Raw genomic sequence first — 27,124 nt, 5'->3', positions numbered from 1 at the left:
GATCCAGAAGCAACATCTCATCCTCTTCATTTTCTGGTAAGCAAGCCTCAACCTTTCTTAGTAGCTTTTTATATCTCCTTCTTGTCATTTCATGAGGTTTTTGGTCCAAGAAGCTTAGTCCTTAGGAAATGGATGTCCCAAGTAATCTACCTTTCAGATCTGGGGTCTAGAAGGGGTTTCATGGCATAAAGGTGCAAACTTTATGACCATGGAAGCCCCATGCAATCTTTAAAGTGTTAGTATGTCCTTTTAAGCCCCAAAAGGTTGTGCATGGAAGGAAAGTTAGGAGCTTTACGTATTCAAATGATGTCTAAGGCCTATATCTATGTTAGTATACTTTAGTTTGAAGTATTGTGACTTTTGGACCAAGATCTATGTCCTAGAGAACTAGGGTTTAGCTATACCCATTAAGAAGGACTATTTAAAAGGGCATTTCTAGTGTGTAGATGAAGTAGGGAGTTTGGATCTGATGGATAGGAGCTTAATCTATTAAGATGGCTCGATCAGACTAGGAAAATCGGTGAGTCCATAGAGGGACTCAACGAGTTGAGTCATTTTGTCCCGATTCAGTTTAAGGTAGACCTCGACGAGTCTGTGAAGGGACTCGATGAGTTGATTCGTCAAATCGTGAATATGGGTAGCCAGGGAACTCAACGAGTCAGGGGTATTACTCGATGAGTTGGATCGCGATTTCAAGGTTTTGAGCTATATAACTCGGTGAGTTGATGAGTCAACTCGGCAAGTTGAGTCAACCCGGTACGTTGACTTTGATCAGGGGTAAAATGGTCATTTTTCCCTAAGAAGGATTATCAGAATTTGACTAAGTGTTATTGTGATAATGATAGCCGAGTAGTCGTTAGAGCAGCCATCAAATATACCATACGAGAGACTTTACAGCTCGCTTACGAGGTGAGTTTTCCTATAGTAGGAACGGGTTGAAGGCACCGAGGTCGGCTTGTTCATGTATGATAGTATGTTCCAGATTAAGGTCCGATGTCGGGTGGGGTCCGATGTAGGTTTATATGTTTTTCGGATTTCAATCCAATGTCGGGGCGGTACCCGAAGAATGTTAGTACGCTTGATGTCTTTGTGATTCTTGCATGTATATGTATTTGTATGTTTCCGGGGTACGGTACAATGTCGGGTGGGGCCTGAAGAATGTGTGTATGTTATAGTTAAGTGGTTATGCTTATGGTATGTGTATGAGTAGTTATGCTCATATGTATGTCGAGCTTTGCTCATTATCGGTCGGGGCCCGATGCCAGATGCGGTCTGATGCCAGGCGGGGCCAGATGTCGTACAAGCCGATGTCGGGCAGCACCCGAGGTAGCAGGGTGGGGCCCAATGTATGTTATAAGCGATTACGTGATTATGTGTATGGTATGTGGTAGTTTGGGGAGACTCACTAAGCTTCGTGCTTACAATTTTCAGTTTTGTTTTCAAGTACTTCTGCTAGTAAGGGGAAGAGCTCGGGATGAGTGCATGGAACACACCACAACTTTTAGCCTTGGAGGATTCACTCTGATATTTGATTTATGATTTGGATACAGTGTTGTGATATGATATTCTGAGATATTACACTTATATTTTATGAGATGATGGGATTACTATGGTTTTGTCAAAACTAAAAATGAAAAGTTTGCATTGTGTTTTTGGGATGTTTCAAACCAGTTTAAGAATATCACTGTTGGGTCTTATTTGGGAAACCGATTTAACAAACTAGCCATATTTTATTTTATTTTCTTATCATAAGTGGTCATATAATCGTTTTTTATTCAAAATAACCCGTTTGCCCCCAATTTGTTATATATATATATATATATATATATATATATATATATATGAGACAAAGGGACCAATTTTTTCCATTGATCAAGTTTGACCATGCATTCCATAAAAAGCCTGACTAAGGAAGGTAATTAATTAATTATGAATGGGCATATTAGTACATTATCTGATTAGGAAAAATATACCCTAACTTACATCTTCCTTAATATTCATAACGTAACATAGAATGATGTTATCCCTCTTTAATCGCGATTACATATGTAGAAGTTGAAATTGAAACTAAATCTATTTAGATTTATTCGTCATTTGATCAAATAATGAAATCGATTATCAAGTTTTGGAGATGAAATTCAATTTTTTAGACAATTTGGTTCATTAATCTTTGTGATTTTTGATGGTTTTAAGCATAACAACATTCCTATGGTGTACATGCAACCCTAATTGCTTTGGATCTAGGTTTTTCTCTAGTAAACATACAACTATGAATACTAAAGCAATAACCCTATGAACTAGCATACACAATTTGAAAATCACATATGATTAGGGTTAGGAACTTGACCTTACTTGTTATGTAGTAATAACAAGAACAATCCATCTTGATCTTAACTTTTGAAAGCCTAGTGCCCTAAGTGTTATACCTCTAATGGAGTCACAAACACCCAATGCAAGAAGAATGGCTTAGGAGAGGGAAGGATTTCACCACCTTAGGGTTTCTTAAAGACTTGGACTAATATCTTTTAATATTGGGGTCTATTTATAGTTAAGGCTACTAGGGTTTTTGGTGGAAACCCTAATTCTTTGCATAGGCCTTAAGCAACCCATGTAACCCTTCTAGAAGGCCCCTTGGATGAAATCTATATGGGTTTCCCATAGATTTCGTCCATTCTTTCTATTAGGATCCATTGCCCAACTAGCAACTAACAATTAATTGCAATATCAGTCCCCCTAATTTAATCAGCCCCTTTGGACCACCAAATTAATTTCTGATCAATACTAATTAAATAATGTGATTTCCAAATAATATATTTGTTGGGTTTTGACCACTATAACACTCCTATGGTGCACATGCAACCTTGAATGATTTGGTTCTATGGTTTATCTAATTATGTATTTTGTTTTACCAAAGCATTCACCCTAGCTAGCATACAATTGAAACTATATAATAAAACATAGTTTGGATGCTTACCTCTTTAGTAGGGTAGAGTTCTTGACCTTTGAAACCTTGAGAACCTCAAGTGTGATGCCTCTAATGGTTCACAAACACCAATATGCAAGACAAGGTTTTAAGAGAATAAGTTACTTAACTCAAAAGAGTGTGTAGCCGATTTTGGCTCATAGGGGGTCTATTTATAATGTGGCAAACGTTAGGGTTAGACTTTGTAAACCTTAATGCTCCTTGACTTTCCACATTCGTATGCTCCATAGGTTTAACCTCCATGGACTATCCATGGATTATCTTATTGGTTTAGCCCATAATCATGTATCATTAGCCCACATTGTAAGGATCATTGATTTACATAATCAATCCCCATATATTTAATTAGTCTCTTTTGACCACAAAAATAATTCCAAATTAATTCTTGATCAATACTAATTAAATAATATGATTTCATATACTATACTTATAATATATTAATAAATCATAAATAACCTTATTCTCAAAATTCCATCCTATCAATTGCACTGGTGAAGACAACCCAAAAGGACCATGCTACTATCAGGTCAAGTACATCTCAGTTATAGTTATGGGCTTAGACACCAAATCCAACAATCTCCCACTTGGATAAGTCTAATAACTATATCTGCCAATGTGACTTCAAGATCCGACTTAGCAATCGTAAGCTTTCAAAAGTCACTGTCTGTCACACCCCAAAAGCGATAACGGCGGAATACGTTTCGGGGTGGAGGACGTCATGTACAATATCATGACAATTGAATAATAGTAAAAACAAGAAACATACAACCATTTCATTTACATAGTGAGTTTAATTACAAGTGTGTTTTTGTAATGTTCAACAAACACCAAAAGTAATACAAAAATAAGAGATGGATCTTGTATGCTCCACCTTCTCCAAAATGCTGCACCTGAACCTGTCTATCTTTAACCTGAGGATACAAGTTATTTTGAAAACGAATATCAGCATGACGCTGGTGAGTTCATAAGAGTTTAGTGTGAGTTTTTGTATCAAAAAGCATTAGAACCGATAGTGTGAAAAGCTGTAATTCACAGTCATAAGTAGTAGTAAAACCTAGAAAATCCTATATTTTCCAGAAATACATTGTAAGTGAAAACCTTTAAGAAACATTTCATTTTCATCTTGAAAACCCTTTTATCGTAAAAGTATAATAGTGACTCTCCAATAAGTAATGCAATATGGTAAGTTATGCCTGAAGTCAATAATAGTGGTACCAACTTCCTTTAGTGCTAGATACTTGGTTACTTCGGGATATTAACTTAACCTTTAGTTTAGTATTTTAGTGTGGTTATAGTGTATTTCTTGTATGTTACCAATAGTGTGAGTAATAGTGGACCCCATGACCTTCCCGGTCATGCACAGTGTAGTGAAGTAGTGGCATCCCTGGACCTGTGCGGCTCAGACTGAAGTTAACAGTCGGGATGTAATAGCGTCTGCCCCGTATAGATCTATACATATAGCGTCGTCTTCCTGTCGGAAAACTATGGGCGTAGTGGGTAGCGAATAGAGTATCTCGTAGTGAGTTAGTGTGTTATCGTCTGTTTAGTGCTTTCTCTTTTGTTATAGTGTAGTAGTCTTTTAGTATAGTTCATAGTGTGTTCTCTTACTAGTGTATTGTTTGGTAATAGTGCATTTTATAGTGTAGAGAGTAATAGCTATATTGAGTAGTAGTAGTAGTAGTAGCATTAACTATACCTATTATAGTTAACTTAGTGTGTATGGTTCTTGTCATGTTAGTGATTTAGGCATCTAATGAAATAAGAAATACTCGTGTCCCATACTAATATACAAGATATATAACTAAGAAATCAACGAAAGTCGGACGGATAACCACTACCCTAAGCCCACAATCAAACAAGAATAGGAAATAAGGCGAGCTATTGGTCCTAAGTCCTTCAAGTGTTACTTATATAATTATATCAGCGTGGTTACATTTTATAAGAAAAATCTTATCCAAAGGGAACATTTAAAAAGTTGTTTATTTATTCAAAATAGTTTTGAAAACGTAAAATCCTTTTATAAGGCATAGTGGTAAATCACATGTGATTCGAACTACGGATAGTAAATCGCATGTGATTAATTTCCATAAATATGTATAATTGACTTGTATCCCCCCCTAAAACATATAAAAACAATTGAAAGGTTCATTAAAGGGGTATGAACTCACCTGTAGTGAGTGGTTCTGATGACAAAGTTGGATTTGATGCTAGGTGTCAAGTGGTGACCTGAGTACACACGTGAAGCCTATTTAGCATATATTGGCACATGTATGGATATAATTAGTGTTATGAACAACTAACTGATGATTTTGGGACCATCATAGGGACTAGTAAACACTTATAATGAAGTGTTATAATCATATATGATTGTATGAGGGTTTATAAGGCTATACAAGAGGGTGTATGGCCAAAATACACATTATATGTGTGTGTGCGGCCATGTGTGCAGCCTAGTGTGCTGCCAGCACTTGTGTGCGGCCCTGTGTGCGGCCAACACATGTGTGCGGCCATGTGTGCTGCCAGGTGGTGTGTGCTGCCAGATGAAGATCTTGGTGTTCTTGGTATCTTTTATGAAGATCTTCAAGGTGAATGGATGATACTTGAGAGGATTTTCGTCTTCTATGTTTGAAGAAGTGAAGGTAGTGTTCAAGAATGATCTAAGGGTGGTATATATATGTAGAGTGTGCGGTTGGGGAGGTGTGAGGCCGCAAACAAGAGTGTGTGGCCGCACACTCAAGTGTGTGGTCGCACACTCCATGTGTATGGCCGCACACTCCATGCGTTGGAGTGTTTAGCCCGATTTTGATTCCTACGCTTCCAGTTAACCCTTTTTAACACTCCTACCTTGATTATATCATATTTAGTATGCTTCATTAGACTCTAAAGGGTACTACTATATAGATAAATAAGTCTAATATTGGAAAGAATTGAAGAGTGCATGCGAGAAGTTTTTTCGGGTTACCACACTGTCAACTCTGACCCAGTCAGTGACGCATCCTTTAGAGAAGAGATCATATAATCCTCTATTCTCAAGATATCATTTGGACAAATACATGGAACAATGTCATACTTATTTTCCAGCAGTTTGTTTCCCGATTTCCGATTCGTCTGACATAGAACAAAACTGAACACATCAATTTAGTTCTGACCGTGACCGGAACATAAGTCAAAACAGAATCATTTAGGGGCCCACTATATCGATTTTAATCCTCTTAGGATAAAAAGGAATAGATAAACTTTGACATTATATGATTGTAATAACTACTCATTAAATCATGCACAACGACACATTTTATAACATCAAGTTACTGATGCGTTTTCATGCCATCAATGCACAACTAATTCATAGTCAACAACTCATATATCTAGGTTTGAAGACTTATATGATATTATCATCTCATGATCACTCGTGATAAATTCCATGAAATGATTCAAGTGAGCATGGGTTGATCCAATACTCAAATCTTATTTCAAAAGTAGTCATGAATGGTGTAGCAAACTGTTGCTATGCCTAACGCCTTAGACAATCTACAAGCCAACTCATGACAATATTCTTTCATACCTACTTCCAACGTATGATCGACTGTGGATAGTTTGAATAATTCTTATTATTCTGGAAATCAAAAGATGCAAATGAAAAAATAGTAAATAATTGACACAAGATAGTAACTTTACTTATAAATAAAACTCCTTTTATTCATCATCAAATGTCAATTACAATTTAGATATTACAAGTTTCGATTTATCTAATCACTAAAACTATTGTCTTCCCTTAGCTCAATGCCCTTTGCATGCTGCAAGTGCTTAACCCTAGTCAGTCCCTTTGTAAGGGGATCTGCTAGGTTGTCTTCTGACAATATCCTCTTCACCACGGGGTGCCCTTCTTCTACTTGATGTCTTATGAAGTGGTACTCTCTATCGATATGCCTGGATCTTCCATGATCTCTCAGTTCCTTGGTTAAGGCAACCGCCCCTTCATTATCACAGAAAATCTATATAGGCTCCTTTATGGATGGAATAACGACAAGGTCTCCGATGAAGTTTTTCAACCATATTTTCACACCCCCAAACCGAAACGGCGGAAACGTTAGGGGGTGGAGGACGTCATGTACAATATCACAACAATTGCATCATAGTAATCAAACTAAACACAACCATTACATTGAAATATAGGTATATACATATGTTTTTTTACATAGTTGGTATACATCAAAAGTATAACAAAAATATCAAAGACGTGACTCTATACGCTCCGCCTTCTCAAAAGGCTACTGGAGTACCTGTCTACCGATTTCCTAAGAATACAAGTGATTTTTGAAAGAGTATCAACATTAAGCTGGTGAGTTCATAAGAATATTTTTGTAATGAAAACCTGTCGTTGAATCTGTAAAAAAACTAAAAATGTTTGTATGCTTCTCAAGAAAATCCGATAATTTCTAACATATATGTTTGTTACTGTGTTCTGTAATAATGTATAATGTACTAGTTCGTATGCCTGGTTACCACCAACTGTATTACTTATCGTTATTTTGAATGAAAACCCTGGTTACCACCAGTATGTATAGAATGTTCGATTTGAAAACCCTAGTTACCACCAGTATGTATAGTAGTTTTATTACTTAAAATAAAACCATTTGTTGTATCCCCTGGAATCCTACAGTATAATGTATAGTAATTCTATTAATTAAAATAAAACTAATGAAGAATGAAATCCCGTAAACAAATGTTAGTTTATACTATTGTGAGTCGTATAACTATGCTTTATTTGACTAGTGACCGCTACAACTTTCTTCAGGTGTCGGACGGTATGATATTGTCACCCCATGCATGCCTGCCTAAGTGTAGCTAGCAGTTCAGGTGTGGGATTGTCATTATCGAATAGATCTATTCACAAATCTCACATTGTCCCTCCAGGAAACTCTGGTTACACTAAATATAAGGATTTAACATGTAGCCTGAAAGTTACAACTGAAGAGTTGTCGCACAATCCTATATTTACTAGTTTACATGTAGTTCTTTATTGTTCTTTTATATTTGAATCCGTTTGTAACCTTTGTAGAGTAATAATTATATTTAAATAATTATTTAGCAATGTGTTCTTGTTATCTGAAATATAGCATTGAACATCATAAACTAAGTATGTCATAGTTTATATGCATGTTAATGTAAAACCGTGTATTGAAATATCAAACTATACCTATTATAGTTTGCATGAATGTTATGTACATGGTTTGTGTATTGATCTGAAAAATATGTAATTATGATTGTAATTCGAAAATGTCCCTTATGCTCAGCATGTTACAGAAGGGATAAAATATCTAAATATTTTATAAAAATGTGGAAATCATTCGGTCGTCTCAATTGCATAATTTATAAACATGTGAAATTCTTTTGTATAAATTCACAAAATCATTCGTGTTTGGCTTGTATTCCCCCTGAAAATGTTAAAAATAGTAAAAGCATATGGGTATGAACTCATTGTTAGTGTGTGAAGGTGTCGGACTGTGAAACTGAATGAGGATCTTCGAATTGTTGAACACGGAATCAATGGAATCCTAATAATAATTAAACACATATAAGTGTAATATTAGCAAAACCATTAATTATAGTGTTGGAAAAACACCTGCTTTTGGTTTAGGAATGTTACCAGGACTTGATTGAATCGGAAAAAGCGGGTTTTCAGCCATGTTCACGAGTTGGGAATGTTTGCGGCCGTGAACTGCCTCTTGAATGGTTTATGGTCGTGAACGGTGTTCTTGAAGAAAATATGAAGTTTTGAAGGGTTTACAGCCGTGAACTGATTTCATCCTTTAAAAATTTGAAGATTTGAAGGGTTTGTGGCCGTGAACTCAAGAACAATAACACCGGATTTGATGAAAAAAGCGTTTTAGAGGCTCCACAACAACACCCAAAGGTGATTTTTGATGATTTTCAGAAGAAAGAGGGGGTATTTTTGGTGTTTGCAGTTGAGAGGTTAGAGAGAGAATGGGGGTGTTTTCGACCAGAAACACCTTGTCATTTCCTATGGGTAGTATGTCATCTACATAGGTACTTTGTGCTGGGTTTTGAGCAATCTAACACTTCCTAAGTGTGCATGCAACCCTAATAAACCTTGGATCTATGTTTGTCTAAATACATGCAAAATAATAATTTTCCAAGGTTCATAACCTATCTAACATGGCATGTGGTACTTTTAAACATAAAAGAATTAGATGAGATTACATACCTTATGATGAGTTTGATTCCTATGGAGTTTGAGAGCCAAGCACCAATAGTGTGAGTGCCTCAAATAGAAATCACAAATCACCACAAACACTTGGAAAACTTTGAGAGAGTGTATACACACTATAAATTTCGGCCACACACAAACACTCACACTAGTGGCTATTTCATGCAACATAAGCATGCTTATATAGTGTGCATGGTTAGGGTGAAACCCTAATAACCCATGACCTTTCCTTTTCCAAGGATCCATGGGTTAAAAGCTCCATGGATCATCCATGGACTTCCATATAAGCCTAGCCCATTAACTAATGGTGTTAGCTCACACCATATAAAACAATAGCCCACAATTTAATTAGTCTTCCTTTTAATCTCTAAATTAATTCATAATTAATTTAAGATTAAGACTAATTAAATAACTTCATATTAATATATTATAACTTACAATATATTAATAAACATATGTGTATAACTCTCATAAAATTATCCATAAATAGTTCGGGTGAAGTGTAACCCAAATGGACCATGCCGGGTCGGGTCAAGTATGTACCAAATAAGTTATGGACTTAGACACCTTATCCAACAGACTCCCACTTGGATAAGTCTAATAACTATATTTGCGTATGTTACTTTAGGAACCAACCAACAATCGTAGCTCTCGAAAACTCTGTTGAACTATGAAGCGCCATTTTGAGATAAGTGATCATATAATCCTCTGTTCTCATGATATCAACCAGAAAAATACATGGAACAACGTCGTACTTATTGGCTAGCTGTTTGTTTCCCGATTTTCGATTTTTTTGACAAAGAACTTAATCGAACACATCAATTTAGTTCTGACCGGCCGGTACATAGGTCACAACAAAATCATCGAGGGGCCCAGATAATTCTTTTATTTCTAGAAGGAACACATAAACTTCGACTCATATGCTTGTTCTACTACTTGTTGAATTGTACACAAAGGCACATTTTATAACATCAAGTTACTGATGCGTTTACGTGCAATCAATGCACAACCAACTCATAGGTAACAACTCATATCTCTAGGTTTGAAGATTTATATGATATTACCGTCTCACGATCACTCAAGATAAATTCCATGAAGTGATACAAGTGAGCGTGGGTTTATTCCAATACTCATAACTTATGAGCACTCATGAATGTTGTAGCAACCATTGCTATGACTAAACCCATTTAGCCATCTACAAACTCGATTCATGACAGTCTTGATTCATACCTACTTCCAACATATGAACAACTGTGGAGTGTTTAAATAACTTAGTCATTCGAAAAGAATAACCTAGCTATTTTGGAAGTCAAAGCATGCAAAGTGAAACACAATAATAATCGAATCCAATATGGTCTCAGAACCCTTTTGAAAATAAATAGAACCACCTTTTATTTATCACCATATTGATTAAACATTATTCATTGTATAATGTTTCAAACAATCAACTTAAGACTTGAATAAAACAACAGTCGTCCCATGCTCCTGGCATGTACACTTTGTTTTTCTAAACAATAGTTATGCCATACTCCAAGTATGCACACTATGTTTGTCTATGATCCTTACATTGTGATGTAGATCAATTGAACATGATTCCAATGATACTCATTTCACAATCCCAAATCCTTATTGTAAATGTGAGAATCCTCGATTCCTATCATTTACCAAAAAATCTGTTAGATGTTAAACTTTTATGCAATGTTCCTCTTGTAATGATTATTCACAAAGTCACCAAAACCTTGTCACCAGTCATTACAGAGTATTCCAAAGAAGGTCAACTCTATGGAACGGAAGTCTCATATTCAAAGTACATTGCTTTGAACATCCTTATTGCATTAAGGTTTTCTAATCTTACATAGATTGAATAACTTCCACCTATGGAGACATTTCCATAGTCCCATTTTGACTATCACTTCCGAACAAGAGTTACTTCTTTTCAGAACATGTCAATACAGTCCTTTCCGACAACTTACATCATACTTCCAACTTTCCCTAAGCAACCAATCTTTGGCGAACCTCAGATTGTCCTCGACAATTGCTTAATCACTTTAGTCATATCCAGTTCTAGACTTTTCCCTTCTCAATGCCTTAAACATTTGGAAAATTTAGAAAAGATGAATATTATATCACATGCAATCGATCCTATATCTGAAGCATATGGGACACGATTCATGATGTTTGACATAAAGACATGATACTAGACCAGTCTTTTGCTACAATATTTTTTATTTGCCATGTTTTCAAAATTTAACTATGAAGAGGGATACCGTAATCATAATCGAATTTTGAAAACGCAATATATATAGAATTTCTTCAAGTTGAACCATTCCAACACAAAATTCATATATATATATATATATATATATATATATATATATATATATATATATATATATATATATATATATATATTCTTGACTAAAGATGATTAAAATCTCAATCTAAGCTTTAGAATTGAAATGAAGTATAATTTCCTCTCCTTTAATTATAGCAAAACAACTTTTCAACCCCTGCAACTTCACGAATTGAAACTTTGTTTTCTGTAATTAACATTGCTAACTTGCAACACTAAACGTAATAATCATGCTCCCACTAACATGATGATTATCAGCATAACACTTATGCTCCTACTAGCTCTGACATATTTCCAGAAATCTGCTGGACTTCTGAAATTTAGATTCCTACACCCTTTCTTAGATAGCTCACATGTGTGTCTAAACAATTTTCAGAACTATGAAAAGGGATACCGTAATCATAGTCTTGATTGTTTAGACCGTTTCCATTTCTCACAAGTCCATGTTAGTGTGCCGGTGAACCACACGCGCTCCACTAACGACTTTTGAAAATGCAAATAACACAATTGATATCTACGTAAAATCTACTTTATGAAAGCGTTTCCTCACCATCATTTTCATAAATCGGAGAGAAACCTTATGACACTTAGATTTTATAGTGTATGAGTTCATATCCATGTGAATTTGTCAAAACCATAATCACAAGATAAGGTTAGTGACAAATTCAGCCTTACATGGATTAAACTTATTCAATCTTAGTTTCTTGTCACCTTGGTAGCACAAGGCCCACCAATGCTTCCAAGTTGAACTCTGATAACTCACATGCAAATTCAACTTATTTGAAGTAGGTATAGAAATAAGAATTATGTCAACAAGATAGGTTGCAAACCTTAAGTTGTGTGCTAGTGATAAATTACAGGTTTTACTCTTGATTAAATCTTGAAACTCTTTCACGGTCTTTAAGGCTCCCACTGTCCCCTTGACATATAAGTTTCCCCAATCAAGAACCATTCCTTGACAAAAACAAATATTCAAGGGATAGTGCGGATTCTTATCAAGACTAACACTTCACACAATTGGTCTTAGTTGCTCTTTGTCTCATCCAAGACATCATAACTTACCAATATCAAATGTACAAGAGTAGAAAACATTTTACTCTTACATTTGACTAGTGTTAATAAATCTTCCTTTATGTCACTCAAGGTTACAATCTTGGAGTATGACTCTAAGAATTGTTTTGGAACGAAGTATGACTCATCTTCTTGATTTTAACCAATCCAACAATTCATGACCTCTCTTCTTAGCCATAACAATGCACTAAGACGTCCTTAGAGTATGAATTTGTGATATGGTTTCATAATCATTAAGATTATCATGAAATATGATACTAAAGTACTCTCCCATCCTTTCAGATTTGACAAACTTTTATCTTTCTGCCTAATTTGATTCTTCTCATTTGTTTTGTCATACATTGTAACATTTCCAATGTTACAGAATTATACTTAACCTTATAAGTATAATCATATTTACTAATCATTAGTAAATTATGACAAATCAATATTTGTGGTGGACTTGACCAGTGCACAAGCATGTGTACTCGATCCCTTTAGTCCTATCCTTGTTCACATAAGGAATTAGTCTTAATTTTCCAAAGATGAAAATTCTCATCCATCATACAATACAACTTGTATGATTCCAAGTTTCTGTCCAATTGAAACTTGGGTGATGAAAAACTTTCTTCATTTGGTAAATTCAGACACTACCACAAATGAAAGAATCAAACCCACTTTCCAATATTGCTATTACTGGAAACATATAATCAACAATTTTCCACAGATGCCATTGTAAGGATATTTTTAAAATAAATAAAATTAAAACCCTTTTTTTCTTTTATTTTAAAACTTTGCAGAAAAACTTATCCTTACAATCTACATGAAAACCTTGTTGTTATCTATTCATAAGCAATATATTATAACTCTTAAGCAACAACTCAAAATTCTGATTACCGAACCATGCGATCGAAACTCACCTTCGCAATCAGAATCAACATATACTTACTTTAAGCTTCCTATCTTTTCTTTGATTCTTAAAAAAAAACATCAACATGTGACCCATTCACATTATGTAATAAGAATCTCCAAATAGGAACTTAATAGAGTTAGTCAGTGGACGTTAACTAAAGTAGAGTCAAACTTTTTGACTTGATCAATCTTATGATCTTTCAGGTAAATAATGCAGCTTCGCAATTAGTGTCCCTCCCTTTGGCAATAAAACATATAGACCCTTTGGTAATGGCACATGAGACTATCTCAGACTTAGCCTTTCTCTTTACCATTTGGTCAACCGAGTTGACTATGGCCGATCCCTTTCCATTGGGAAGAGAAATCTTTTTCTAGATATCCAATGCTACCATTGTCAATGTCCATTTAAGACTTGGGAAGTTGTTCTTTTAATCAAATTTGCTTTACTGGTGTTCCAAATCATTACTGATTCCACAACACCAAGCAAATAGGTAACATTATTAAGGGTCATGTCATAGTCTGTCTCATAGTAGTCCCAAAGAGACTCACTATGTTACTAAGAAAGTGATTGAACATCCAACTTTCACGAGACTTTGACACCCAACTCTCCCGGCTTGTCAATATGTGACTTTATCTCCAAGATGTGAGCACACATAGACTATGCTTGCCAATAGGGATTGAGTGACTTTAAACTTTTCAAGAACTTGTGGGTGAGGGAGAATAATTGGAGGAGGTGGAGGAAGTGAAGCATGATGTTGAGGGACACCATCTTCAAGAGATTTGGGAAGATCATAGTTGTCTGAACCAGACATCTATAATGGGAGAAAATCAAGTTAGTTGATTCAAAATCCTTAATATAACACCCAATATGAAATATTAAGGCTAGGACCCAACACAATATTTTCTAATTTGGAAGAGGGATGCCGTAATCCATGCTATAAAGTATTTGAAGGTAGGCGAATGACGATTCACCAATTTCCACCATGAAAAACGAAATAATTTATTAGGTTTTAATTGGATTTGAAATTCCTAGATCTTTTGAGATTCATTGAACTTTTCAATGGCATGTTTCAATCTCGAGTCTGCCGTCTCAAATTTTGTGACTGGGATGGCAGGATCACAAAACAAGGTGTGAATAATCATACCAATTCACTTGGTACCCGTAATATTATCACCTAATCAATGTGCCGGTTAACCACACATGCTCCATTGATCTATGACAAACATTAAGTCACCCTTCGTGGTCCTTACTAGTCCAAGTTAGTGTGCCGGTTAACCACACACGCTCCACCAACGACTTGGTAAGGTACAAAGTGTGAATTCCATGGGCTAGCACCAAATTCACATTTTTTCTAAAGTAACTAAGATTGGGAATTAAATAAAACATTTAGTTACTTTATAATATTCATCATACATAATGATAATTTATAAGTCCTTGTCTTACCCATTCGGCTAATGACCCTCCACCAATTAAGCAAGCGGTGGGTGAGAGTGGACACCCATTAAGTATCCATTTTATAGGCAACAACCTTATAACCACCTTATAGACCGGCTTCGTGAATGAGGCCTACTAACGGTAAAACGACTTGTTCTTATACATATATATAATAATTAACCATTAATCTTATAATAGTATAAGGGTAGAACTTTAACTTTTAAAACTTCTAAGGTATGGAATTAAAGTTTATTAAAATGTGTGAAACTTTTCCAAATTCCAAAACTTGAGGGCAAGTTTTGTAACTCTTCAAAACTTTTCATTTCATAACTTATGAATTAAAGGTTCATAAAATGAACACTCTTCATTTTATGTAACTTATGTGTTTTTAATGTGTGTTAAAGAAAAGTGACCTTTGGATATCCATAACTTGAGGACAAATTATGGACTCCATTAAAACACATAAATGATCAAGAATTAATCCTATACAATTCAGCAAATAATTCCTATCATCTTCTAAATTCATAAGAACATGAACATCAAAATTTCAAGAAACATGAACACATATAAGACATGAAATTTTGATATGAGGCATTGCAAATGGATTAGAACAACCATTACACCAACAAAAATAAGTTTTAAAACATCAAAACAGTTTAGGATAAAGTTTCTAGTCCATTTCCAGCAGCAAAAGTCGAAAATCTGCATTCTGAACCTTCTACTCGCCGAGTGCACGAACCTACTCGACGATCAAGATGAATTTTGCCTTGGACTCAGCGAGTCCCCCCATGGACTCGGCGAGTCCATCATGCAGACATCAAAATTTTTGACTTTTTTCACTATTTTGCATCAAGTATCAAACAAGCAAGCCTGGGCTCTGATACCACTGTTGGGTTTTGAGCAATCTAACACTTCCTAAGTATGCATGCAACCCTAATAAACCTTGGATCTATGTTTGTCTAAATACATGCAAAATAATAATTTTCCAAGGTTCATAACCTATCTAACATGGCATGGGGTACTTTTAAACATAAAAGAATTAGATGAGATTACATACCTTATGATGAGTTTGATTCCTATGGAGTTTGAGAGCCAAGCACCAATAGTGTGAATGCCTCAAATGGAAATCACAAGTCACCACAAACACATGGAAAACTTTGAGATAGTGTATACACACTATAAATTTCGGCCACACACAAACACTCACACTAGTGGCTATTTCATGCAACATAAGCATGCTTATATAGTGTGCATGGTTAGGGTGAAACCCTAATAACCCATGACCTTTCCTTTTCCAAGGATCCATGGGTTAAAAGCTCCATGGATCATCCATGGACTTCCATATAAGCCTAGCCCATTAACTAATGAGTGTTAGCGCACACCATATAAAATAATAGCCCACAATTTAATTAGTCTTCCTTTTAATCTCTAAATTAATTCATAATTAATTTAAGATTAAGACTAATTAAATAACTTCATATTAATATATTATAACTTACAATATATTAATAAACATATGTGTATAACTCTCATAAAATTATCCATAAATAGTTCGGGTGAAGTGCAACCCAAATGGACCATGCAGGGTCGGGTCAAGTATGTACCAAATAAGTTATGGACTTAGACACCTTATCCAACACTTTGATGACATACTAGGTAGTTTGACTAAGTCCTATTAGTCTTTTACTCCTGTTTCTCAATATCCTTATCCCTAAGATATAGGAAGCTTCTCTGAGGTCCTTCATAGCAAAACACTTCCTAAGCCATGACTTAACTTCCTACATGGTTGGGATGTCATTTGCTATGGGTAGTATGTCATCTACATATAATACCAGAAAGCTGACTATACTCCCACTAGTTTTGACATATACACAGGACTCATCCTCGCGTCTCGAAAATCCAAATTCTTTGACTTTCTCATCAAAACAAAGATTCCATCTATGAGATGCTTGTTTCAATCCATATATGGATTTCTCAAGCTTATACACTCTATTAGGATACTTTGGATTGACAAAACCCTCTGGATGACTCATGTAAACATGTTCAGCCAACTTTCCATTAAGGAAAGTAGTTTTGACATCCATTTGTCATATTTCATAGTCATGAAATGCAGCTATGGCTAGCATAATCCTTATAGATTTAATATTCGCTACTAGTAAGAAGGTCTCATCATAATCAACTCCCGAAGTTTGAGTAAAGCCCTTCGCAACTAATCGTGCCTTATATGTGTGTACTTTCCCATCCATGTCGGTATTCTTCTTGAAGATCCATTTGCACCTGACTGTCTTTCGACCCGATACATTGTCAACCAAGTTCCAAACTTGATTGTGATACATTGACTGAATCTGGCTGTCTATTGCATCTTTCCATTTAGCAGACTCGGGGACTGCCATGGCTTCCTTGTAGTTGTTAGGTTCATATAAATTTACCAATGTTCTATCACTGATAAATGTATCACCTTCAGCTATTATATGAAAACCATATATCATGGGTGGAACATTAACTCTATTGGAACACCTAAAGGTACGGACTCTTCAATTAGCTCAATCAGAGTTTCCTCCTCAAATTGATTGCTAGTGTTTGAGGTTCCTTCACCGCTTGGTTCTTGAAGCTCTTCACGGTCATTTTGCCTCCCACTATCCCCTTGGCATATGAGCTCTCTCTCACAAAAGACTCCTCTCCTCGCAACAAAGATAACATTGTCACTCGGTCTATAGAAGAGATATCCAAAGGACTTCTGTGGGTAGCCGATGAAAATACATCGCTCACTCTGAGGTTCGAGTTTATCGTGAGTCTCGCATCTCACAAAAGCCTCACAACCCTAAACCATGATGTTGTCTCACGAGGGAACCTTCCTTGTCCACATCTCGTGAGGTGTTTTGGAAACCTTTTTAGTAGGGACTAGATTAAAGATATGGGTGGTAGTCTTTAAGGCATACCCCTAGAATGAGATAGGTAACGAAGCTCGACTTATCATGAAACAAACCATATCTAGAAAGGTTCTATTGCACCTCTCAACCACACCATTAAGTTGTGGTGTCATCGGTGGCATCAATTGTGAAACAATTCCACATTCCTTAAGATAGTTAAGGAACTCGATACTAAGATACTCTCCTCCTCGATTGGATCGCAACATCTTTATCTTCCTGCCCAATTGATTCTCAACTTCTTCCTTAAACTCCTTGAAATTTTCAAAGGTTTCTGACTTGTGCTTGATTAAGTAGACATAGCCATATCTACTGTAATCATCAGTAAAAGTCACATAGAAGCGGTTAGCATCCCTTGTGGCGGTTCTAAAAGGTCCACACACATCAGTGTGTATGAGATCCAACAAACCTTCACCCCTTGCACAAGTACCAGTGAGTGAAGGGTTACTTGGTCATCTTTCCAAGTAAATAAGATTCGCAAGTGTCATCCAACTTTACGTCGCATGACTCCAAAACTCCATCCTTTTGGAGTTGAACAATTTGCTTCTTGTTGACATGTCCAAGACGACAATGCCACAAGCATGCCTTATCCAAAACATTGGACTAATCAATATTCAACACATTATTTCCTAGGTTCATGAAGGAGAAAGAGCCTGAAGGAAATGTTGTTGAAGCATTGTTTGGGATAGACATCTGAAAAGAAGAAGAACAATTTTTTAGATTAGATGAGAATCCTTAATATTACACCCAAATAAAATATTAAAGCTAGGACCCAACACAATATTTTACAATTGCGAAGAGGGATACCATAATCCAACTGTAAAATATTTGAAGGTAGGAATATGATGATTTACCAATTTCCACCATGAAAAATGAAATAGGTTATTAAGTTTTAATTGGTTTGAAACTCCTAGATCTTTGATATTCATCGAACTTTTCAATAGCATGTTTAAATCTCGATTGTGCCCTTCAAGTTTGTGACTGGGATGCCGAGGATCACAAACAATGTGTGAATAACCATGCAAATTAACTTGGTACACCCAATGTTACAAATCACCTAATCAATGTGTCGGTTAACCACACACACTCCATTGATCTATGATTAACATCAAGCTACCCTTTGCCACACATTTTCAGTCAAATTAGTGTGTCGGTTAACCACACACGCTCCACTAACGACTTCACAAGGTGCAAAGTGTAATTTCATGGATTAGCACCATTTTCACATTTTTCCTAAACTAACTAAGATTGAGAATTTAATAAAAGTTTAGTCACAAAAAAGTGGGGAAATTTAAAATTTTAGTCACAAAAAAAATCCAAATATAGACATGCATTCCGCGGAGGTACCTCCACGGACCTCCGCGGATAGGGGTATTTTTGTAATTTACCTCCGCGGAGAGGGCCATTTTTGGTATTTCACCTTCATCTTTTCCACAAAACCGGACCCTCCTCTTTGGTTGTAACAGCCCGAAATCCAGGTATTCTTCTTTTGGCCTTGCATCTTGGTTAAGTTGATAAGTTAGGGTTTTCATGGTAGGCGAGTACGCTGGGCGTACAAGGTGTACGCTACGCGTACTCGCGTGCCTTATTTGGACGTGTTCACCCTCAGGTACGCGGGGCGTACCTAAGGTTACGCCCGACGTAACTTATTCAGATCCAAACATTAATTTCCTTTGGAGGGGCTATAAAAGGAATGTGTGGCTGGACTTCTCAACCACCATCCCTCAGAGTGAAACCCTAAAAAGAGTGTACCTTCGTTCTTTGGCCATTGTGAGTGTATTCTAAGCTTGGTGGTGCCATTCCAAGGTTGCAAAGGAGAAGAAGAGCTTGTTGGAGAAGCTAGAAGTGGTGCTCAAGTGTAGATCTGAGCTTTGCAAGGGTTAAAGCTTCATTTTCAGGTAAAAAGTTCGGATCTTGTCACTTGGTTCATGTTATATGCTTAGGGGTGTAAGTGAGCCGAGCTACTCGCGAGCTACTCGGGATCGACTCGCTAAAAGCTCGACTCGAGATCGAATTAAACAAGCCCGAGCCGAGCTCGAGCCGAGCTTCAGCTAGTGGGCTCGCGAGCCTAAAAGAGCCTAAACGAGCCTATATATATATATATATATATATATATATATATATATATATGTGTGTGTGTGTGTGTGTGTGTGAGAGAGAGAGAGAGAGAGTGTGTATATATATAGGCTCGTATAAGCTCGTTTAGGCTCGCGAGCTCACTAAATTGTTCACAAGCCGAGCTCGAGCTTCATTTTAAGGCTCGAATCAAGCTCGAGCTTCTTCAAAATTAAACAAGCCGAGCTCGAGCTTGGTTAGGCTCGGGCTCGGCTCGGCTCGTTTACACCCCTATAATATGCTTAAGATGTCATTTTCTAGGGTTTAAGTCCCAAAGGTGGATACTTTTTGTGCAAATGGCCTCCATAAGCTTAGATACTTCATATTTCTGATCTATTGGAGTTGTAGACTCATAAAAATGGCATCTTGGACGTGGGTATTGCACCATGCATGAGATCTAGGTCCTTGAGTTTGAATAGAAGGTTGTTATGTGATGTTGGAGCCTTTACAGCCATGCCAAGGCTTAAAGGTCTCGACTTTATGGGCTTAGACACACTAAAAGAGTCGGGTCTAGAAGTTGTAGTAACGGCTTAACCGATTAAGACCAAAAATGGAGAGTGGCTGATTCTGGTGGTTACGTTGGGCGTAACTTCCAGTACACGCAGCGTACTGGGTGGAGACCCCGATCGAGGGGGGTTGGCGATGTACGCCCCGCATACATCTAGCAGTACGCCCCGCGTACTCTCAAGGTTGACTTTTGTTGACTTTTAGGGTTTTGGTCAACATGAGGACTTTAGGTCAAGGAAGGGTAAAATTGTCTTTTACCCTCTGAGGAATGATGATAAGGGGTAAAGTTTTAGTGGTGGAAGTCTTTGTGTATTAAATGAAATTTTTATGTTTAGGCGAGGTTGAGCCGTCGTTTGGATTCGGTGATAGCGAGGATGCGAGATCTTAGACTTTCCACAAGGTGAGTTTTCTCACTATTTTGTACCCGGAAGGGTTTGACTGTGTGACCGGAAGGTCGAATATGATATGAGATATATGTATTATGTGTGATAAGTTATTCGTTATATGTGCCATGTATGATATGCTTGATATGTGTCGGAAGGCATCGTTGTGATGTGGACCGTAAGGTTGACGTGGGTAGGACCGGAAGGTTTACCTAGTCGGGACAGAAGTCCCCTGAGACACATGCACCGGAAGGTCAGGGCCTGGAAAGGCGTATGTGCGTAGGTTGTATTTTGGGGATCTCACTAAGCATGTATGCTTACAGTTGTTGTGTAATGTGTTTCAGGTACTAGCGAGGACCATGGGAAGGCGCCGGCGTGATCGTACACATTGTTGGGGAAAAACTATTTTATGATCTTTTGGGATGTATTTCGTTATGACAATATTGTTTACGTTTGAATTTGAAATGTTAATCGATGTTTTTGTTGTTACAAAAATGAAAAATTGGTTTTAAAATTTACGTCGTTACATTGGTCCCCCACTAGTCCCCCAATTCTCGTTTGCGAAGATGGGTCTCCGCGTCGAGTCTCCACCGGCTCTTCCGACAGCACTCCGGCGACCGATGACGACGATTCTCCGACTGCGCTCCGGCGACCGACTACGATGACGAAATCGGCTACCAAGATTGACTTCCTACAGTAGAAATGGAGGAGAATCTCCCCAATATTTTGAGCGACAGTTTAGGCTCCCGGGTAATTGTCAATTTTCCTTATTTCGATTAATATAGTATATGTTAGGAAATTGTTGAAAACCGGTTAGATTAAACTGAATTCGCAAAAAAAATCGATAAGAACTAAAAAAATTGGGTTAAGGGTTCGACGGTGGGCAAGATCCATTCCGCGGTGGGCAAGATCCATTCCGCGGAGGTTTAGGTCAGTCCGCGGAGGACCCTCCGCGGAATGAACCAATGCTCCACGAAATATAGAAAAGAGGGTCCGCGGAGGGTGGAGGTCTATCCGCAGAGGCTTCTGCGCGGAATGACCTAAAGCCTCCGCGGAGTGAACCAATGCTCCACGAAAATATAGAAAAGAGGCTCCGCGGATGGTGAAGGTCTATCCGCAGAGTCTTCTCCGCGGAATGACTTATATCCTCCGCGGAATGACCTTAAAAGTGATTTTGTAAATTTTATTTTTTTTTATGTTTCTATTATATGAAATTAAATTTAAATATTATGTTTTGCAGCACTTAGACCTCAATCAAAAAGCTGATTTAACTTTAAAAGGTGTGGTGGGTACCATCATTAATAAGTATTTTCCACGGCTAACACAATCACAACGACAATTATTTGAAGCCTCGCCATTTGGAATATTTTTAGGGATGCATATCCCACATGGTGATCCATTATTTGTGCATCTGATGATGTTGCACGAAGTAAGGACTCAAGAAGTATTTGAAATGGGGAGGTTTTTATTTGATATAGAAGGGAGGCATTTAGAATTTGGTGAAACGGAATATATTCTCATTTGTGGTCTAAAAGTTGCTCGTTATGTGGATTTACTCTACGACGAAAAAGGCCGATCAAATTCATGTCTTCGTGCTCGTTTGTTCCCAGACATTTCTGATGCACGTTTGCGGTTGAAAGATTTGGAAGACTTCATTATGTCTCCTAAATATTTGGAAGTTAAAGATGAAGATGTTGTGATGCTTATCCAGCTAGTGTTTGTGTTGAAGGGACTCCACGAACGCGACGTAAAAACGTGCATTCCCGCTACAATATACAATCTTGCTGATAATAGAGATGATTGGAACAGGTATTACATTTAAATATTGTGTATTAATATAATACAATAATAATAATAATAATAATAATAATAATAATAATAATAATAATAATAATAATAATAATAATAATCATATTGCAGGTTTGCATGGGGTATGTATCTTTGGAGGTATACTTCGCGGATGATGCGTGGAATGTTTAAAAAAATAGTAGAATTTAGACAATTCAAGGAGGCCAATCCCGAATCCAAGAAAATACACAAGTATACCGTTCCTGGTTTTATGCTGCCATTTAAGGTTATTTTCTAATAAATTTAATTATTTATCATTGTTTTGTTTTTATACGATAATAACATTCAACTTCTTTCTATAGATCTGGATTTTGGAGACTTTCCCCGAGGCAACCAAATTTTATGTACGCATCTCGACAGAATTGCCAAGGATGAGGTGTTGGAGAAGTAAATCAGTGTTATCTTGGGAGAACTGTTGTAGAATAATTAACGTGTCTGTGGTATGCTTTTTATATTAAGGATTATTTATACTTACATATTCCACGTATTTTCATTTGAAAGTAACAATTTGATTTTAATTTTAAATTTTTGCAGCCTAACAACCAACCTATTCAAGTGGTGGCAAACGAGACGGAGCTGATGTTACCCTTTTATGTTCGATACGTGAATTGGACTCTTAACCATGAAGAGTCTCCTCCACCGCAACATAGTCCGGTCCGAAACAGTCCACCTGCTGTTCAGTCGCCTCCTCGTAGAAGTATGTACAAGTCGGATACATGTTCGACTGAATCTGCCACAAATGCTTCTTCCTCGCAACAACCTGAAATAGAAACGAGGGTGCTAAAGAAGAAGAAGAGTAGCACAAAGGCATTAGTGAAACGTCTACTAGGCGCCGTGTCACACCCCGAAAACCAAAGGCGGAAACGTCCCCGGGGTTGACTCCAAGTTGTGTATCAAATCCAATGTACATAGTAATCACAGTAAACAAACATTACATTACATATATATGAAAGTTTACATTTGTTCATAAGTAAAGTTATACAAGTTATACATATGCATCATATAAACAAAAGTTGAGACGAGTCTTCCACGCACTCCGTCTTCATCAAAAGAGATCACCGGGTACCTGTCTAACTTGGACCTGAGAATACAAGCGGTTTGAAAATCAGCATAAAGCTGGTGAGTTCATAAGCGGTTTTTGTTTATGAAAATGTATCGGTTTCCTTTAGTTTCCGAAAAAGTTGTTATCCAAGAAAATCCCATATTTTCTTATGTAAAGTTGGTTAAGTTATCATTTGTTACCAATTCGGTTATGTATTGTATTCTACCCCAGGAAAATCCCATATTTTCCTAATTATAAAATTGGTTGTATAACACAAAGTATAGTTTAACATCCAAAACTATATAATGAAAATCTTGGGATCACTATCCCGAAAGACATATATAAGATAGTTTGACACATCCGAAAGTACAGGTTTAAGATCATGGGACTATCATCCCTGACTAGACACTAGATAAGTTGATGTATATATGTAAATATAGATTGAAACGATGGGATCACTATCCCGAATAAGATACAGATTTAGAAAACCATGGGATCACTATCCCGTATAAGATATAGTTAAAGACACAAAACCTTGGGATCATTATCCCGTATAAGATATAGATTTAGAAAGCCATGGGATCATTATCCCGTATAAGTTATAGATACGAAACCATGGGATCACTATCCCGTATAAATTATAGTTAATGACCATGGGGAAAGACATCCCGTACAAGATATAGACATAAAACCATGGGATCACTATACTAGATACTAAATAGTTTGGTTAATACCATGGGATCACTATCCCGAAAGAGATGTAAAATATAGATGCAAAACCATGGGATCACTATCCCGAACGAGATATAGTTTCTGAACCCAAACTGTGAATAAACTGATATTAATACGTGTTGTGAGTCGGGTAACCATACTAATACGACAACGTGACCTCCTTGACGTTTGTCAGACGTCAAACGAAATCCAGAAATTTGTCACCCTAGGCGTGCCCGCCTAACTGTAGCTAGCAGTTAAGGTGTGGGATTGTCAGTCCCGAATAGATCTATTCACAAATTCCGCGCTCTCCCTCTAGGAGAATCTGGTTACACTTCCGGGGAGGATTTACTGATCATCCATAAAGGGTAGTGACTATCTCACAAACCAGTACTAAACTATTCACAGGGTTCTCATAAGATATCGACATACAGTAGATTATGAAACATAGTACAATAACTATAGATACATACATGAAATTATCTGACGATACATTCAAATGATACGGAGATAAACTGAATCAGACATAGTTTATCTAATAACTTGGTATAGATATCAGTATACGATAGAAAGAACAGTAAGGACCCCCAAATTATTCCCATAATAATTTGATTAGTTTGATTGTTTCCTTAACTAAAATCCATTTAATTGAAATCGAATAGTCATTCCTTATGCTCAGCATAATACATAAGGAGTAAAAGAGTTTATAGGTTTGTCAGATATTGTTTGAAACACATCAATGTTGTGATTGGAAAAACAGTTATAGTTTGCTTGTATTCCCCCCCTGAAAACATTGAAAACAGTGAAAAAGCCGTAGGGGTATGAACTCACCGAACGAGATACGAGACGGTTTGGATGCTAAGAGTTGATCCGGAACTTGTAAACACACGAGGTTCCTAATTATCATGTAAAGATACACATTTGTATCTAATTAGGACTTAGATTGATTGTTGGATAGGAACAAATGCTTCAAGTCGCGATAACACTCCGATACAAGTGTTTGGAAGGACCCGGGTGGCGTTTAGGGACATGAATGACACAAGGGACTTGAGAAATGAGTTGGGACATCAAAGGAACACCCCCCTTTAGGGAGTTTACGGCCAAAACACCCATCCCCATGAGTTTACGGCCGTAAACTCATGATGGGTGGTTTATGGTGCAATTTGGAATTCCAACACTTAGGGGATAATTTCTAAACTTGGTTTAAGGACTTGGAATGATTACAAAACATCAAATAGACCCCCTTTATGGGAGTTTACGGCCTAGCATGGCTTCAAGGCCGTAAACCCCTATTTACCCAAGAAAATGATGTTAAATGGTGCTAGAACAAATCACATGTGATTGGTAGAATTAATCCAAGGCCTAACATGAGTTTGCAAGGGACTTTTGGGGTGTTTGTGGAGTTTACGGCCCATGAAACCCCCTTCATGGCCGTAAGCTCTAATACATGGTGCTCCAAGGTGTTTCAAGGTCTAGAACTTGCATGAAAGGACTTCTAAAATTCATCTAAGGGCCTTAGGAGTGTTTAGTTTGCATTCTAACACCAAAGATTTTGGAGTTTACGGCCCAAGAACAAGCCTTGGCCGTAAACTCTTAGAAATCCCATGAATGATGTGTTTAAGGTCCTTAAAGTATTTTTGGTTGGTCCCTTGATTTATTCCAAGGCTTTTGGTGGTGTTGGATGGCTTTCTAACACCTTAGAATTGGATTTATGCCAAGTGTTGGGGAGTTTACGGCCCAAGAACTCTCCTTGGCCGTAAACTCATCTAAATCCCCCAAAATTCATGTTTCAAGTGTCCAAATGCTAGAATCAAGGTCCTATAATTCATATCTAAGCCATAGAAGTGATTTGGAAGGGTTTAAGGGCATGAAAACCCTAATTATATGAGTTTACGGCCCAAGAATGATCCTTGGCCATAAACTCCTTCAAACATCACAAAAATTATGTTTTACATGTTTAGAGTCCATATCTTGAAGTCCCATAGCCATATCTAAAGTCCAAACTAGTCAAGGAGGGGTTTAAGGGCTCAAAACCCATCATTTTTGGTGTTTACGGCCTAAGCACCTTCTTAGGCCATAAACTCATATATATTGTCCAATTTCATGATTAAGTGTCTAGTTTGGAAGCTAAACATGCTATAGATTAAGGCTAGGAAGGTACCTTAAGGATTTGAAGCCTTAAAAATTGAGTTTTGGACCCTTAATCTTTGGATTTTGGAGAGAGGTTAGAGAGAGAATAGAGAGAGAAGGAAAAGCTTCAAATGAAAGCTGAAACATGTTTATATAGTTCCTAAAATTTGCACACGGTGGAATTCTACCCGATACCGACGTTAAACGCGGCTTTTGGACGCACCCGATTTAGTTTCCGTCACTCGACGGGAACATTTTTAAAACTTATGAAATAATGATTTTTGGGCTAATAACATAAGTTCCTGAGTGATTTAGACACTCATTAGAAATAAATAAACATATAAGTTTATATAATTAACTCCAAAGAGAAGACGGAACGAATCCGATAACGGCGACTTTCCGGGTAGAACGGGTTTTGGCGATGAACAAATTTCGGGTTGTTACACGTCGTGGCTGAATTATCATCTAAAGTAGACCGTGTATCAGAAGAAAAAATGAG

The sequence above is a fragment of the Lactuca saligna genome, chromosome 7 (assembly GCF_052625555.1).
Source record: "Lactuca saligna cultivar CGN05327 chromosome 7, ASM5262555v1, whole genome shotgun sequence".
NCBI lineage: Eukaryota > Viridiplantae > Streptophyta > Magnoliopsida > Asterales > Asteraceae > Lactuca > Lactuca saligna.
Note: the sequence above shows the minus strand (reverse complement) of the source record.